The 15,866-nt window shown below is 37.8% G+C and overlaps 1 pseudogene; it reads right to left on the bottom strand.

Moving 5' to 3' along the window:
• Positions 1-13,045: 13,045 nt before the first annotated feature.
• Positions 13,046-14,497, bottom strand: LOC104651906 (uncharacterized; annotated as a pseudogene).
• Positions 14,498-15,866: the final 1,369 nt, after the last annotated feature.

Below are 15,866 nucleotides of genomic sequence, written 5' to 3'. Positions count from 1 at the left end.
AGGTTCAAGTGATTCTCCTGCCTCAGCTTCCCAAGTAGCTGGGATTACAGGCACCTGCCACCATGCCCAGCTAATTTTTATATTCTTAGTAGGGAAGGGGTTTCATCATGTTGGCCAGGCTGGTCTTGAACTTCCGACCTCAGGTGATCCACCTGCCTCGGCCTCCCAATGTGCTGTGATTACAGGCATGAGTCACCTGGCCCGGCCTCTGTTTTTAGTGTTTTAAGAAATGTCCATACTAATTTACATTCCCACCAGCAGTATACAAGCATTCCCTTTTCATCACACCCAAAGCAACATAAGGGTGGACACTTTTGAGAGAACCAAGCAGACGGAGGTGTCAAAGTCTCCATAATTTAATCAAGCAAAGGAAATGTCACTGTCTGGAATTATTGGTTGTGTTCCTTTGGTTTGTTTGCAATTTTTTTTTTTTTACATTTTCCAAATGCGCATAGATTAATCATCAATTGTAAGAATTAGGGGGAATCTTAGTATATATTCAGTCCAGCATTTCCCATATTATGTATTAAAGATGCTGAGGTAGGGTGCAGTCACAGGAATCTATATGTACCAGGGTCATTTGTAGTCAAGATAAACAACATGACTTGCTGTCTCCTCAGCCTGAAATGCCTTTATCCCACTCTTTCCTGGCTAACTGTTCCTGATGCTTTGGACCTTGGCTTAGAAATGACCTCCAAGGAAAGTCCTCTCCGATGTTCTCAGGCTGCATTGTTTGTCCTCTTAGCTGCCAGAGTACTTTGCACTTCCCCTGACATAATACCTATCACCCTTCAATGATCTGATAACTTTCTTGTCTCCTCTACAGACCATGAGTCTTAAACAGGGACATCAGCTCATTCATCTTTATATCCCTACCACTTAGCAAGGCTCCTGCCACGTCTTAGATGCTAGCAAATAATGGGTAAATAAATAATGAAATGAATAAAGTATTATAGTTTTCAAACCACACAGATGGTGTAATTATTAAATATATAAATTTTATAGTTTTACTATTGTTAAGTAGGCATTCAACTCACAGATACATTAAGCATACATTATCATAGCTGTGAAACTCTTTGATAAAAAGGGTTCTTCATAATTGAATATAATGAGAACCTCTTATCTAGTTCAACTCCTTTATTGTGCAAATGAAGTTGCAGAGGATGGACTGCATTCACTTGTTCAGTGTCTCAAATTTTACCAAGGGCAATGGACCGAAAAGCTAGCACATGGGCCTATATTTTTTTTCAATGTCCTAATTCTTTGTTGTTGTTTTTTCCCAAATGTGGAAATACAATCTGTACAACCAAGGTTGATGAAAACCAACTTTCTTTCCTAGTGCCTCCTGAAGGTCTGCAAAGTAGTAGTAGTAAAGTGGCACATGTCACAAGGCCCATGTCTGGGACCCAGGAGGCTTAAATGCCAGGATGAGGCAAGCCAGTGATCAAACAGGCTGGGTAGGTCAGTAAGAAGTCAAGTCAACTCACAGAGCAGGGCAAAGTGGTCAAATTCTTTGTCCAACATAGAGTCTGGCAATATCAGATGCTGAGCTAAGATGTGAAGACATAAGAAACCACTGAAGCCAAATTTCCAATAGTATGTGGCCTTCTAAAGGTTTTTGTCAGTCTTGTTCACTAGTGTATCCCTAATGCCTAACATAGTGCCTGGAACTGGAACGTAGTTACTTCTTAATAAATATTTACTGCATGAATGAATAAACTAAAAATAAGAATTGACCTTCTCCAGTTCTAGAAAGAACTCGTGAAAAAGCTACCTAAAGCAGCAAGCCTTAAAGATTCATCTGTCTGATTCTAAATGGGCAGTATGTGATCTTTAATTATGCTCCCACAGTGACCAAAATATCAGACAAGGCATGCTCCAAGGGAAAAGGGGTATACCTTAGAGGAGATATACCTTAATGATATAGCTTAGAGGAGAATATAGATTCTACTTTATGCTAAAATAAAGAAAATAATGTCAGAAGCTTACAGACATAAAGTAGGCTTCTAAAGCTCATCATCCAAGTAAAGTGAAGGGACTGCTCCAACTCCCTGGAGCTACACCCACAGGAATGGCCTTTTGTAAAGATTTCATTTCATTTTCCTTTTAAGTTTTATTTAATGTTCTTTACAGCCTGGTTCCTTTTGTATAAATTGGGAGAGGGAGATCCGTAATATATGATAGGCCGATAGTACTGTGATTCTTCCTAGGCTTCACAAACTCCAGAAGTGAACCTTGAGCCTCATATACCTTTGGGAAGTCCTAACTGTTCTTACACATTTATCTTTATCCATAATGGGGTTGGAGACCTTGAGATGTTAAAACAATTACTTCAACTCTCCATTTTCCTTTGCTTGTTTAGACACAGATTTAGTGGCCACTTCAAAATGGGAGTTTTCTCATCTCTTACACCTGCCTGGCTGCCATTTCGTGACACCTTTTAATGCAAGTTTTCATGTCATTAATCCCCCCTCTTTAATTCTGTTAGGAGTCAGTGTCCTTAAATGTCATCCATTGAATTTTTCAAGAGGGAACACTTTTTTCTCATCTTGCAAACATCTCCTAATTAATGATCACCACCGCCTTCTCATTAATGCTCAATACATGAGGTAATTAATGATCACTCATGCACCAGATGAGATTTTCAGGCACAGCTCACTCCAATAGTGCTGTAGCTTTTGTGACCTCAGTCAAAATTTCATTTCTATGTCCTTTCTGTAAAGGAAGGCATGTCACAACCTCATATTCTAAACTCCTCCCAAGCTACAGACTCTTTCCCTCAGTCAAACATATTCAAGTCTTCTACATATATTTTTAACTCAAAAAACCAAAAAGGTACAACACTCTCAATTTTCTATCTCCCTCTATTTTTTCCTCTCTTCACCTCTTTATAGATTAGCATCTTCAATGACTAATCTACATTCACTGTCTCTACTTCTCCTATCTTAACTCAGTATAATTTAGCTACTGAAATATTCTTGCTATTGACATTATCTCACTAAACTCAGCAATTACCACTAAATGAAAAATCTTTGATTTCTGTGTGCCATATATTTCCACTGACTACTAAGTGTTTGTAATTCTTCTGGTAATGTTTATAACATTTTTTTCTTGGCTCTTACCACATTTTTAATATTGTTTCTTCTCATTCTCCTTCAGTGGCTTATTTTACCTAATTCGTCACTTAAATATTGATATATTCTAGGTTTCTTCTTCAGTTCTTTTTTAAAAAATCATGCTGGGAAATATCATCTACTCTTCTGCCTTTTGCTAATCATTTTCCAAGTTGATATCTTCTGCCCCATTATGCTTACTGAGCTCGAGATTCATTATCTGGCTTCCTACTGAAAATTTCCACTTAGATGGTACATAGGTAACTCAGAGTCAACATTTCCAAAAACTACACTTATTATCGACCAACACCTCAAATATGTTTTTCCTCCAGTGCTCCCAGTGAATGGTACGACTGTCTATACAATTGTTTATGTCAGAAATGTGGGAGTCATTTTTAATTACTCCATTTTTCTCACCCCTTCAACACAAGCAAATCTTATCATCATTCCCTCCTAGTTATCTCTTAAAATGTTATCTTTCTCTCCAGCACACCACTAATTATTTGCTAGCAACAATATGAAGTCCAAAATCCTATTACAACCACCCAATTCTCATTTATTTACCCAACATTTATTGTGTTTCTAACCCTGTTTTAAACATGGTGCAACATCCTTTTCATGTTTCAGCCTCTGGCTGCGCCAGTAGTGTCATCTTATCACTTTTGACAATTTCTAACCCTCTTGACACTTTCTATGCCTGAATCATAATAACTTAATTATATTTCACTAAATATATACTGCTCTCTTGCTTTTTCCATATCTTTAAAGTGACTGTTTGCTGTAATTGAGTATTTTCAAATAGTCAATGAAAATGACTATACAGTTAGTGACTCTATACTACTTGTGGCCACACCAGGGTATTCAGATAGATTATTTGACTTTCTCTTAGCACAGTTCCTCTGCATTTTTATCAGTCTGGCCCATCACCACTTAGAGCTATAAGAAAACAACTAAATTAGTCAGATGAGTTTTTGTTTTTTATTTATTTATTTTTTTTGTTGGGGTAAGGAATGGTAGAATAGATAGACTTGAGGTGAGGAAGGGAAGCAAGGGTAAATTGTCAGCCCGGGAGGTCATGCAGCCCAGGTTTAAAAAAACAGGTAGACTAAATTGGGCTTGAGTTACTTAAATACTTTTGTAGTACACTTATACTCAATACTTTCATCCAAATAAATTATTCTATGGGAAAAAAATCTACTGAGTCTGACCTGTAGTCTCTGGCTGAACAAGGGAAGAAAGGAGTTTGCACACACAGATGTTTCGCCTATAAGAGTGTGGCTAGGGGACCCCACGGCTTACAGACCCCGAGGAGGGAGTCTGGCTATGCAGCCCCCATATGCCGGAGATGTTCATATTTATTTTAGAACAGATTTAATGACAAAGGTCTGGAGCAAACACTATTTGTGAGTAATTAACAATGTCAACCTGAGTTGAGAGTAGAGAGCAGTCATGCACAGGGATGGTCAAAGGTTGGTTTTAGGACAATATAAGTAAACAAACTATTTAGATAAACTCCTCTGCACTCCCTTGTTATCTGCTTTTTGTTATTAGCTCAAGGTAAGCAGATTAGGCTGTCTTCAACTATAACCCTTCCCCTGGAAGCTTTTGCAAAACCTTCCAACCTTCCAAGAAGATTTTTGTCTTTCCTATAATTTTTCCCAGCACTCTGACCAATCTCCTACAAGAATCCAAATCCAGTGTTAGCCCAGCAATAGATTTTGAGGCTCAAAATTTTTGACCTTCATTGCAACATGAGGTGGGCCCCTTGTCTTTAACAGTAGTGTTCTATCACTGAATTGGAGACAGAGAAAAGGAAGGGATTCAAATGCCTCTTTGTAGGTACTTTTCATGTGTTTCTTTAAGCTTCTCATTAACTAACACTATCCCAAGTTCATCACCTTTACTGCAACTCAGCTTGTTTATTCAATATATCCTTCAGGAGTCTTCCCCATCTGCTGCAACTGCTATGTTTCTTTAGAGATTATTTTTCTTTCCTTTTTTTTTTTTTTTTTTTTTTTTTTTTGAGATAGAGTCTTGCTCTGTCACACAGGCTGGAGTGCAGTGGTGTAAGATCGGCTCACTGCAGCCTCTGCCTCCTGGGTTCCAGTGATTCTCCTGTCTCAGCCTCCTGGGTAGCTGGATTACAGGCGCACACCACCATTCCTGGCTAATTTTTGTATTGTTAGTAGAGACAGGGTTTCATCATGTTGGCCAGGCTGGTCTCAAACTCCTGACCTCTGGTAATCGGCCTGCCTGGGCCTCCCAAAGCGCTGGGATTATAGGAGTGAGCTACCTCGCCTAGCCAATAGATTACTTTTCAATCTAATTGTCCAGCCTCATACTCCTGCCTGACCATTCCTGACTCTCTTGTTTTGTTTTACACTCACTTGGGACATCTCCCGAGGAGCATAAAACTCAAACTCAGCATGCAAATATAACATACCATTTCCGGCTCTCTGCCAGAAAACTAGACACAGTCCCAAGTGTAAGACATGCAATCTGATTTTTGGTTCTTTTCTCTAACATATCACAGGTATTCAAATTATCGCCAAATTGGTGTCTCTTAAACCACTGTTTCTGCTACTCATAATTTATAAAGACTGCATTGGTGGTGGACAATTGCCCTAAAATACAGTTTCTAAAACACTATCCCCCTATTTCATAACAATGACAACAAACAGGTATGTAGGACTTACTATGTGCCAGACACTGTTTTAAATTATATATGCAATTGCATCTAATCCTCTAATGAGATTTGCCTACGAGTCAGGCACTCCTATCACCCAAACTTTACTTATAGAGAAACAGGCACACACAAAAAAGCAACTTACCCTAAGTCATGTACCTAGTAAATGTCAGAGGTGTGATTTTAACCCAGGTTACCTGGCTTTCAAGTTCATGCCCATAACCACTTTTTATACTTGTACTCTTTGAACTATAAGACTAAAGATAAAATTTATCTGCCATTCCACATTCTGTCCTCAGCAAGCTTCAGCTTCTATAATTACAGACATCTTATAATGTCCTAGTCTAGACCCATATTTGAGCTATCCTATGTAGCAGCCACTAAGCCACATGTGGCTACTGAACTCTTAAAATATGGGTAGGGTAACTGAGAAACAAAATTTATAACGTTATTTAATTTTAATTTTAGTAGCCAGATGGGCAGTGACTACTACATTGTATAGTGCAGTGTATTAGCAGTGCCTTTTTCGTATGATCAGAAAATGGATGTTGAGTGAATATCTATCTACTTGCCACTAAGAAGAATGACAAATACATAAGAGCATGACCTTTACTTCCTAATAGAATGTAACCAGAAATATAAGACAGAGGAAAAGTAAATAATATTTAAATATTTGTGTTGAATTGAGGGTGATACTAGGACAAGGCAAGCCAAGAGAAGTCAGGGCACTGAGCCAAGTTCTAGATGGTTCATGTTAGGTTTATGGCACATAGATACAAGGTTACAGTCTGAGTTCCAGGAGGCAAGGTCAAGAGACTATAGGTTAATCAAGAAGAAAAAGCACGTATCATTGTACCAGCTGTTAATTCAAACAAGAAGGAACAAATCAGCTATGATATCTAAGCTGGGACAAGTAAATGGCTCAGGTGTAGCACAATGTGACAGTATATGGAGTGATTTGTTCCAACTGGGCACCAGGCAAGAAAGAATAAAGTTAAAATAGGAAGATGAATAATCAATTTAAGAGGAGAACAAGGCAAACAAATGGGTCAACCTATAGGTAGACCTGATTAATATCTTTGATCGTAGTAATACCAAGTGCCACCTAGTGGGTCTCTACTATGAGTCAGATACTGTTATAACCGAGTCAGTTGAATGGGACATGCCATACTCTGAGTTCGAATTGAGAGTCCTTTATTGCCTTTGACTGAGAGCTTGCGCCCAAAATCTCTCAGCCCCAAGGAAGGGGCTTGATTTCTTTTTATACCTGGCTTAAGAAAGGGGAGGGGGAGCCTAGCTGAAGCAGAAATTTACAGAAGCAGAACAAGCAAGTTAGTGGGGGAGGCTGGTAACTAGGAGTCAGGAGGCTCCCATGATTGTTGATTAACTAAGGAGTGTATACACAAGTGGTTCCCATGATTGCTGGTTATCAAGGAGCAGGGGCATTTGGTACTTTCCATACAATCAATCAAGGGGGTATTCACAATAGTAAGTGGGCTTGTCAAGTCGGATATGGTTACAATGGTTATATGTTTCTATAGCTCTAAGGACAACATGACCCAGCACAGAAACATGACCCAGATATGCACTCAAAGGAGAAATGGTGGGAGGGGTGAGGTGGAGGTTAAGATGGAGTCTGTCTGACTCTCAGCAAAATGGAGTCTGTCTGGTTAACACAAGGTAGGTAAGCACAGTACCATACTAAGCCCTTTAATTTATTCTTGTGAGGTAGGTACTATTCTCTTCACTTTATAGATGAGAAAACTGAACCTCAGTGAGACTGCTATCTTCCAAAAATCACAGTTATTAAGTGGAAGAACCAGAATTTGAACCAAAGTCTGTTCAATTTCAAAGTATATCTAATTTGCACTACTCTCTATTTATAAGGCAAGGCAGATATCTTTAGCCCTAAGCAAAGAGAGGGAGAGGTCTTTGCAGGAAATCTGCTATGCTTAACAGGGAAGAGTAATTCTCTATTAAGTTCAAAGGAGTCAAAGCCTGAAGGATATGTATATATTGGTATAGTGAATGGGAAAGGAGAGTTTTCATTGTGTGAGGATTGATAGTATAAGCAGGGACAGAAATATGTAAGTGTAGGGGCTGTTCTGCTGCCAATAGCAGAATATGAAGCAATGTTAGTATTAGCTCCAGTTTACTCACATACAAGTCATTGAACTGGCTGTTTTCCACAGAACTAGATGATTTATATCTATTATCTATAATCCTCACTTCAATTCCTTATTGGAACTTGTATGAGCTCCATTTCACAGATGAAGGACTGAGTACCTGAAGAGGCATGAATTATAACCCAGGACCTATCTGGTGCTAAAGCCATAATCTTTTTCTACTAATCAATGGCTTCCACAAAAATCCACATGGAAGACTTTGATCTCTCCCTATCAATTACATTTTCATTTCTGAGACTTTCTTCTATTCCTTAGAATCTCTTTTACATAGGTGCATATTTCAATGGCCAAGTATCCAGACCATGCAGAGATCTCTTAGCTTCTGAAAAGCATGGCCTCCTGCTAATTTCTATTGGAATCAAGCCAAAGGAAACTCTAGTGTTTCTGTGTGGTGAAGGAGTTTAGGTGATCTTGTTGACAACTTACCTAGGAAAACTATCTCAAAGCTGCATCTCCATATAAAGCTATGCACATGGTTCTTGCTCTGATTATACATTGAAGGTTTTATTTGTTAATGATTGACCAATTTTTAAAATTTTTTGTTTTTATTGAGGTAAAATTTATCTATAGAGAAATGCACATGAATAAGGATGCAATTTAATGAGTTTTAACAAATATGCACATCCCTGTAGCTAACACCCAAATTGAGATATGCAATATTTCTATCATCTCAGAAAAAAAGGCCCCCGATACTCCTGCTTAGTCAACTCCTCCTCACAACCCCTGGCCCAGACAACCACCATTTCGATAGTTTTGTCTATTCTTGAGATGTATTTAAATGAAGTTATACAGTATGCACTGTTTTGTATCTGATCTCTTTTACTCAACAATGCATATATAAAATTGATCTTTGCTGTAGCATGTATCAGTAAGTCATTCTTTTTGCTGAGAACATAGCATAACTTTTTCATTCTCCTGTTGACCGATATTTGAGTTGCTTCCATCTTGGGGATACTCTAAATAAAGTGGCTTTAAACATTCTTCTAAAACTATTTTTTGTGCACATAGGTTTTTATTTCTCCTGGGAAGATTTACTAGGAGTCAAATGCTGGGTCACAGGGTAGATGTATGTTTAATTAGAAGGAAACACCTAACAGTTTTCAAAAGTAGTTGCAATATTTTATATTTTTACCAACAAAGTACAAGAATCTCACTTGCTTCACATACTCAGAAAGACTTGGTCTTGTCAGTTTATTCAATTTTAGACATTCTGGTGGGTGTGTAGTGGTATCTCACTATGGTTTCTATTTGCATTTAACTGATGACTAGTGACAGTGAACATCTTTTTCATGTGCTTAGTAAGGCTGATCTATTTTTATAGTGGTAGACTGCACATATCTTCCACCAATTAAGCTGAGACACTATTAGCCTGAAGTGCTTTTGGATTGGGCAGGGCAGAGCTAACAGAAATTATGGGATGGCCTAATGCCCTTCTGTCAAGCAACCTCTTGCCATGGTTACAATGTTTACCCCAGGGAAAGATTTTGTTTGCTGCTACTGTTGCTGCTGCAACTGCCTTAAAAAAGTGCCAAATAAATAAGCCATTCCTTTCTCAGGACTCAGAAGTGTTGCTCTATTTTCAAATATCTTAAAAATCTATTCAAAAGTTACCATTTCTCCTTCCAAGACTTAAACTTTAGTTTCCAGTCAAGAAGAAAAGGGAGTAGACATTTTAAAATCCATCGTTCAAAAAGACATATTTCATAGCCCACAACACTAAAGATGGTCTTAATACTATATAACTGTATTGTAAGTTAAGTCTCACTGAGTTTGACTAAAAGCATCTTCAAAAAATGATTTAAAAATCATGGAAGAAGGAAAGAGACTTGGTGTGATTTTTGTTGTCTTCCAGCCAAATGAATTTTTTATAGTGAGCCTGAAGATGAGGAAAGGATTAACAATCAGCTGGATACCTTTCAGAAGCTTGATTGTTGTAACTTGAAGGGATCAAGGTCATCTAATACAGCTCCCTACAAAGTGCAGGAATCAGCTCATAGGACACATACCTGTTTGTGTCTTTTAAAGGCTATTGGTTGTAGTGAGAGCCTCTAAAGCTACACAAAATAAATCTATTGTCGTCTACATGTCAACATGTCATAAGTTATAAAACAGCTGTTAAGCCCTCTAACCTCAACTAAGGTTTCATACCTTCAGTTCCTTTAACCATTGTTATAGAAACTAAAAACTTCTGGTCATCTTTACTTATCAAAGCCATTTGTCAATGTTCTCCAATGATCTCTCCCCTGCCAAAAAAACTCCACTATGTTATATAAGTGACTGACCAGCACAGAGAATAGTGGGACTATAACCTTCTAGAAAAGATACAATTTACTCTCAGATTACATTACCTTTTTGGTTTCGACATCAGCCTTGACTAGTTTTGCCTGTAATACAGTCAGCTAAAACCCTTGGGCTTTTTTAGAAGCAATAATTTAAGCCTTGGCTTCCTTATCTGAGCCTTTCGATGTAAGAGTAGGGAGGAGTTGAGTACAGAACTTCTCATTAGTCCTTATTATACTTATTATATTTTTTATACTTATTATTATACTCATTATATATATTATTATACTTATATTATCTTGTTAGTTTCAGTCCATTGTTCTAGACTTCTAAGACTGTCATACATGTGAAAACCTTTGTAATTTTACCTTTTATTTTAGTTAAAAAATCTTTCTATAATATTTCAGCACATATATATCTGCTTTAGAAACTAGAATCTGAACTATAAAACTGAATCATTTCTTGTTGCCTCAGGCTCTTAAAGGAACATAATTCTTAGTGATTTACTGCTCAGGACCTTAGGAACATAAATCCAAGAGATTAGGACATTGAGTTATAATTGTATTGAACTGATGGGGTCCTATGGAGATATTTTTGTTTTACTAAATACCTGATATGACATCATTTTTACTTATTTTTTTGTCTTCAGGAATATATAGGCAAAAACAACAAACCATAATTCAGTATAACTAAGGGTCCAAGTTATTAATTAAATTTATGTAATTGGGACTTTACTGGAATGTCACTTAGTTAAGTTACTACTAATGCAACACATTTGAATTTCAACTGGCAATATTATTTACTTACTGAGAAAAATATGATTAAAAAGAAGTCCTATCAGAATCCAATGTCCCCACTAGACACATGTAAGGAAGGGAGTAGAGTAACATTGCTCTTAGATTAGTCTCATCACACCTTTAACATCAGAACTTCCTGAAAGGGTCATTTTGTACGTTAGTTTACTAGAATAAGGCAGATAAGTGGGGATTTACTGAAAAGACGTCTATTAGGAAAAGATTTAAAATATTATAATGCAAGTGCTCATGAAGATTTGATGTCTCTCACATTACCACTCTAGAGACTGCATTACCAAACGAGAATTTGTGATGAATATGTCAACTCTCTAGCTGCTTTTCATAAAAGCTAAAATGTACCCCGTCCCCACATACCTAAATTTTAACTGTTTGTCTAGAATTCTCATTTTTTTAAACTAATCAGAAATTTGCTGAATCTTACTTCACAGTCCATATATACTTCATGTGCCCCCCTCCTTTACTCTTTTCTTTATCCAAGCTTTTGGTTGGAGTAGAGGTCCAGTAATTACATGTACTCAACCAATGATGTTTAAATCCAGCAAAACCAAACCAAACCAAACCAAAACCAAAACAAAACCTCACTCTCTGATGAATACTAATCAGGCAAAAATTTCACTACAGAAATGTAACTCTTTAATCAGAAATAATCAAATACCTAGGTAGGACAAATTCTTTCAAAGCAAATTCTGGCTTAGCTTAAATATGTTTTTTTCCTCAAACTTTACTCATTGTTTGTAATATTTGTCATCTATCAAAATAGTTTTAAAATAATCGAACATTTCTTTTTTTGGCCCAATGTGTTTGGAAAACTCCAGTGTTCATACCCCACTCTCAATAGTCACAACCTAGATAGAATATATCAATGTAGCTACATATTGTGATATGTTAGAACCATGGGGTTCTGAGTCAGAGCTGATTTCCAATCCTGTCTCTGCCTCAGTTATCTCATTGTGAATATTGAGATAATACATATCTCATAAGATCAAGGGATTATTTCTACAAAGTGTATGGTATACAGTAGGGACTCACTAAAGACCAGTTTCTTTACTGCTTACCCCTACTCTTCTCCTTGTGCCAATGTTAAATGCATAATAATATCATACAGAGGAAATTCAAGAATAACATTCAATTTGCACCATTACTGTCAACTGAACATTTGTGGTATGTGAAGTAATCTGTCATCATCAAAATTATGAAAGTCCACATCAGTTAATAATAATACTTGAACTTCAATACAGAATACTTTATGTAAGAGCAACTCAAGTACAGCTAGCCTCCTCATTTAACCAGGGTATATATGTTCATGTAATACTTTTTAAAATAGCAATGTAAAACCCCAATTCATGGATTTACTCATTGAAGTTCTCTGTTTTATATATGTGACAATTTGATATATGTGTATGTAACTGTGATGTATGTATCTCTGTGTTTGTCTTTTTATATATGCTTATGTTTTCTGGTTTTTCTTTTTCTTTTTCGTTTTCCTGGGGATCAAGATGTCATTTATTAAACATGTTTCTCCAAGACTCTCAAGGCATAACATTGTGATGTATTAGTTAATTTGGTGAGTTTCCCTCATTTCTTACTTTCAAGACTTTTTTTCTGTAAATTCTCCCATAAAAATTTTACTAAAAATGTTTTCCATCTCCATTGCCTCTAAAGTTGTCTGTTTCTTTGACACACGAGGCACAATTTAGCACTAAGAACACCATCACAATCTTTCATAAACATTCCTGTAAGAATTCTTTCGATACCAATTGAGATATCATCTCCAGGTAAAGGCTTCCTCATAACACCTGCATTTCTATTCAGCATGATTTCGACGGTGTTTAACAGGTTTAGCTTCTCACGGAAATGTCCTCCACAACCAGTGCTTCCGTAGTCTCAGCCCTAAATGAGCTACCTGGCATGTAATGGAGGATTCCTGTTAAAGATTTTCCCACCTCTGGTATCAGAAGATTATTCTTAAACAGTATCTGTAAGATACAAGATATACTCTATTACTGATGGGGCCACATTTACTTCATTCTCAAGGCTTATTCCCTGTTTGTATTCCTGATTCACTACAAAGGCTTGATTTCTTGGAAAAGGCGGTTCCACAATCACTACATTTCTACCCACTAGGAGCTCACTAATATTTTACAATGGAGGGGTTCTTGAGGAAGGCATTTCTACATGTACTGTGTTCACAGCGTTTTGCTCTTGTATGAGTTTACTCATGTATCAGGAGGTATGATTCCTGGAGGAACGTTTCTCCACCTTCAGGGAATTTATGGCTTTCTCTCTTATGTGAGTTTTCTTATGTTTAATGAGGACTGACATGTGGGCAAAGGCTTTGCCACACTCGCTGCATGAATACAGTCTCTCTCCAGTATGAGTACGCTGATGCTGAATGAGCTTCGACTTGCTTCTAAAGGCTTTTTCACACTCACTACATTCATAAGGTTTCTCTCCTGTATGAATTCACTGATGTTTGGTCAGGCCTGACTTAAAATAGAAGGTTCTTTCACAATCACTGCATTCATAAGGCTTCTTTCCTGTGTGGAGTCTCTAGTGTGCAATGAGGTATGCCTTCTGGGAAAAGGCTTTCCCCCACACACTGCACCTATAGAATTTCTTTCTAAGTATGGAATCACTGATGTCTATTGAGCAGGCACTTCTAGCTGAAGGCTTTTACGCAGTCACTGCATCTGTAGGGTTTCTCTCCTATATGGGTTTTCTGATGGACCGTGAGCTATGACTTTCTGGAGAAGGCTTTTCCACATTCACTACATTCATGGGGTCTCTCTCCCATGTGAGTTCTCTGATGCTCAGTGAGCTGAATCTTCCTTTTAAGTGTTTTCCCACATTTACCATATCCATGGGGTTTCTCTCCTCTCTCAGTTCTCTGATGTTGAATAAGCTGTGCTTTCCTGGAGAAGGCTCTCCTACACACACTGCATTCATGTGGTTTCTCTCCTGCATGCATTTTTTGATGGTCACTGAGCTGTGATTTAGTGCTACGGGGTTTAACACATCTATGGTAATTAATTCCAGTAAGGGTTTTGCCATGTTTGATATGGAGACATGATTTCCCATATCCACCAAATGCATCAGAATCTTTTTCTGCATATCTTCTATTCTGGATAACAAAACCCGGACAGGTTTGACTGTGGGCTGCTCCTTCTACTATCCATGGGTGTTCTCCTGCTCCAACTTGAAGAGTGAATCTGGCTTGGTGCCTTGATACCCTACTGATACTAGGTTTCCGTAGTTGTCCAACATTACTTCCTTGTACAAGACCTTCTGAGACGAGTCCAGAAACTGCCACTCCTCTCTGGTGAAGTCCACAGCCACATCTTCTAATGACAATGACCCCTCCCCTGAAGAACTGCCTTGCTCTCTCCTCACAGACATTACAATCATGGCATTTTTCATGTGTTTCCTGTTATTTCTGCCAAGTCAGAGGCAGAAGCAGGCTCTTCTAACTCCATATACACTTGCCACCTGGCTAAAGTTATTTGCAGGTGACAAAAATGCTCAACTGACCGACGACCTCCGTCTCCACCGCTGGAGGCAAGTCACGGACCCTAAATGTCTAAAGACTCACCTCTGCCTGCCACCCCACGACCCCTGCACACTACAGATGCGACCCTCGTAGGCTTCAGGGATGGCAGTTTTCCTTTTTCTTAAATCAAGCTAGAAATTTTTGAAATCAAGTATTACATTACTATTATAGTAAGATTCATGTCATTAGTAACACGTATGTCTTCCTCATTAGACTGAGCTTTCCTCACAAACCAAGACAAAGTTTTCTCCAAGCCAGTTCCAAGTCTTACTCACAAATATTGCTGAGTGTCAATCCCTTGTTGATTAATTACACGAGCATAGAGCAGAGCCTAGAGATGACTAATAGATGCTGAGAGCAGCTGAATATTTATCTCAGAGAACTATTTCACACAACGTTGGCCCCTAGATTTAGAATATCCATAATGAACCATTCCTAGGTGAGGTGCTTAAATGGCTAAAGAAACTGCAGCTGTTCCACTTGTATTAATAGCATCACAGTCAAATGGTCAATAAAATGCAGCAACACAGAAGCACACCAAGAATGTGACTGATGGGGAAGATTTTCTACAACATAAACAACACTGGCCTAAAAGTCAGACAACCTGGGCCCTGTCCTGACTCTACCACTGACTTTTCTGTGACTGTGGCTAGTTTACTTTATTTCTCTGTTATCAGATATTGGATACTTATGAAATGAGTAGACAAGACTCTAAGTTCCTTCCCAGGTCTAAAAGTCTACAGGTCCACATTATATAAAAATTGATGCTTCCATCTTAGCATTCATGCTAAAATTAGAGTCTGTATTACCCAAGCTAGCATGTGATCAATTGCTGCTCTGGTGTGAATTGTTTCTTCTACATTCAGCTTGTGTTCTTTATACAGGAATCATGGATCACACATCTATATTTGAAGCCAAAACTTAGGCCATGGCTGCTCAAAGTAGTACATGTTTTGAAAAGTATCTATGTTGGTTGATTCATCTGGAAAATGACAAATCTGACTACTGATTTGGCTTCACAGCTGTGATGTTGAGATTAGTAAGGTAATATAACATTAACATTGGCACTGCTTTGGGCTTGTTAAATAAGAGATGGTATAAGTTCAGAGTAAATGCACATATCAGGATCAATTTTCTATTTCCTTCCAAACATTTCCAGTGCTCTGCAAATATGAAATAGCATGATGGGACCTACTAGCTTCTTTGAAAGCCTTTTTCAAGAAGTCTGGCATTTCTACG

This window comes from Saimiri boliviensis, chromosome X (assembly GCF_048565385.1).
Source record: "Saimiri boliviensis isolate mSaiBol1 chromosome X, mSaiBol1.pri, whole genome shotgun sequence".
NCBI lineage: Eukaryota > Metazoa > Chordata > Mammalia > Primates > Cebidae > Saimiri > Saimiri boliviensis.
This window is presented reverse-complemented; position numbering and strand designations above follow the sequence as displayed.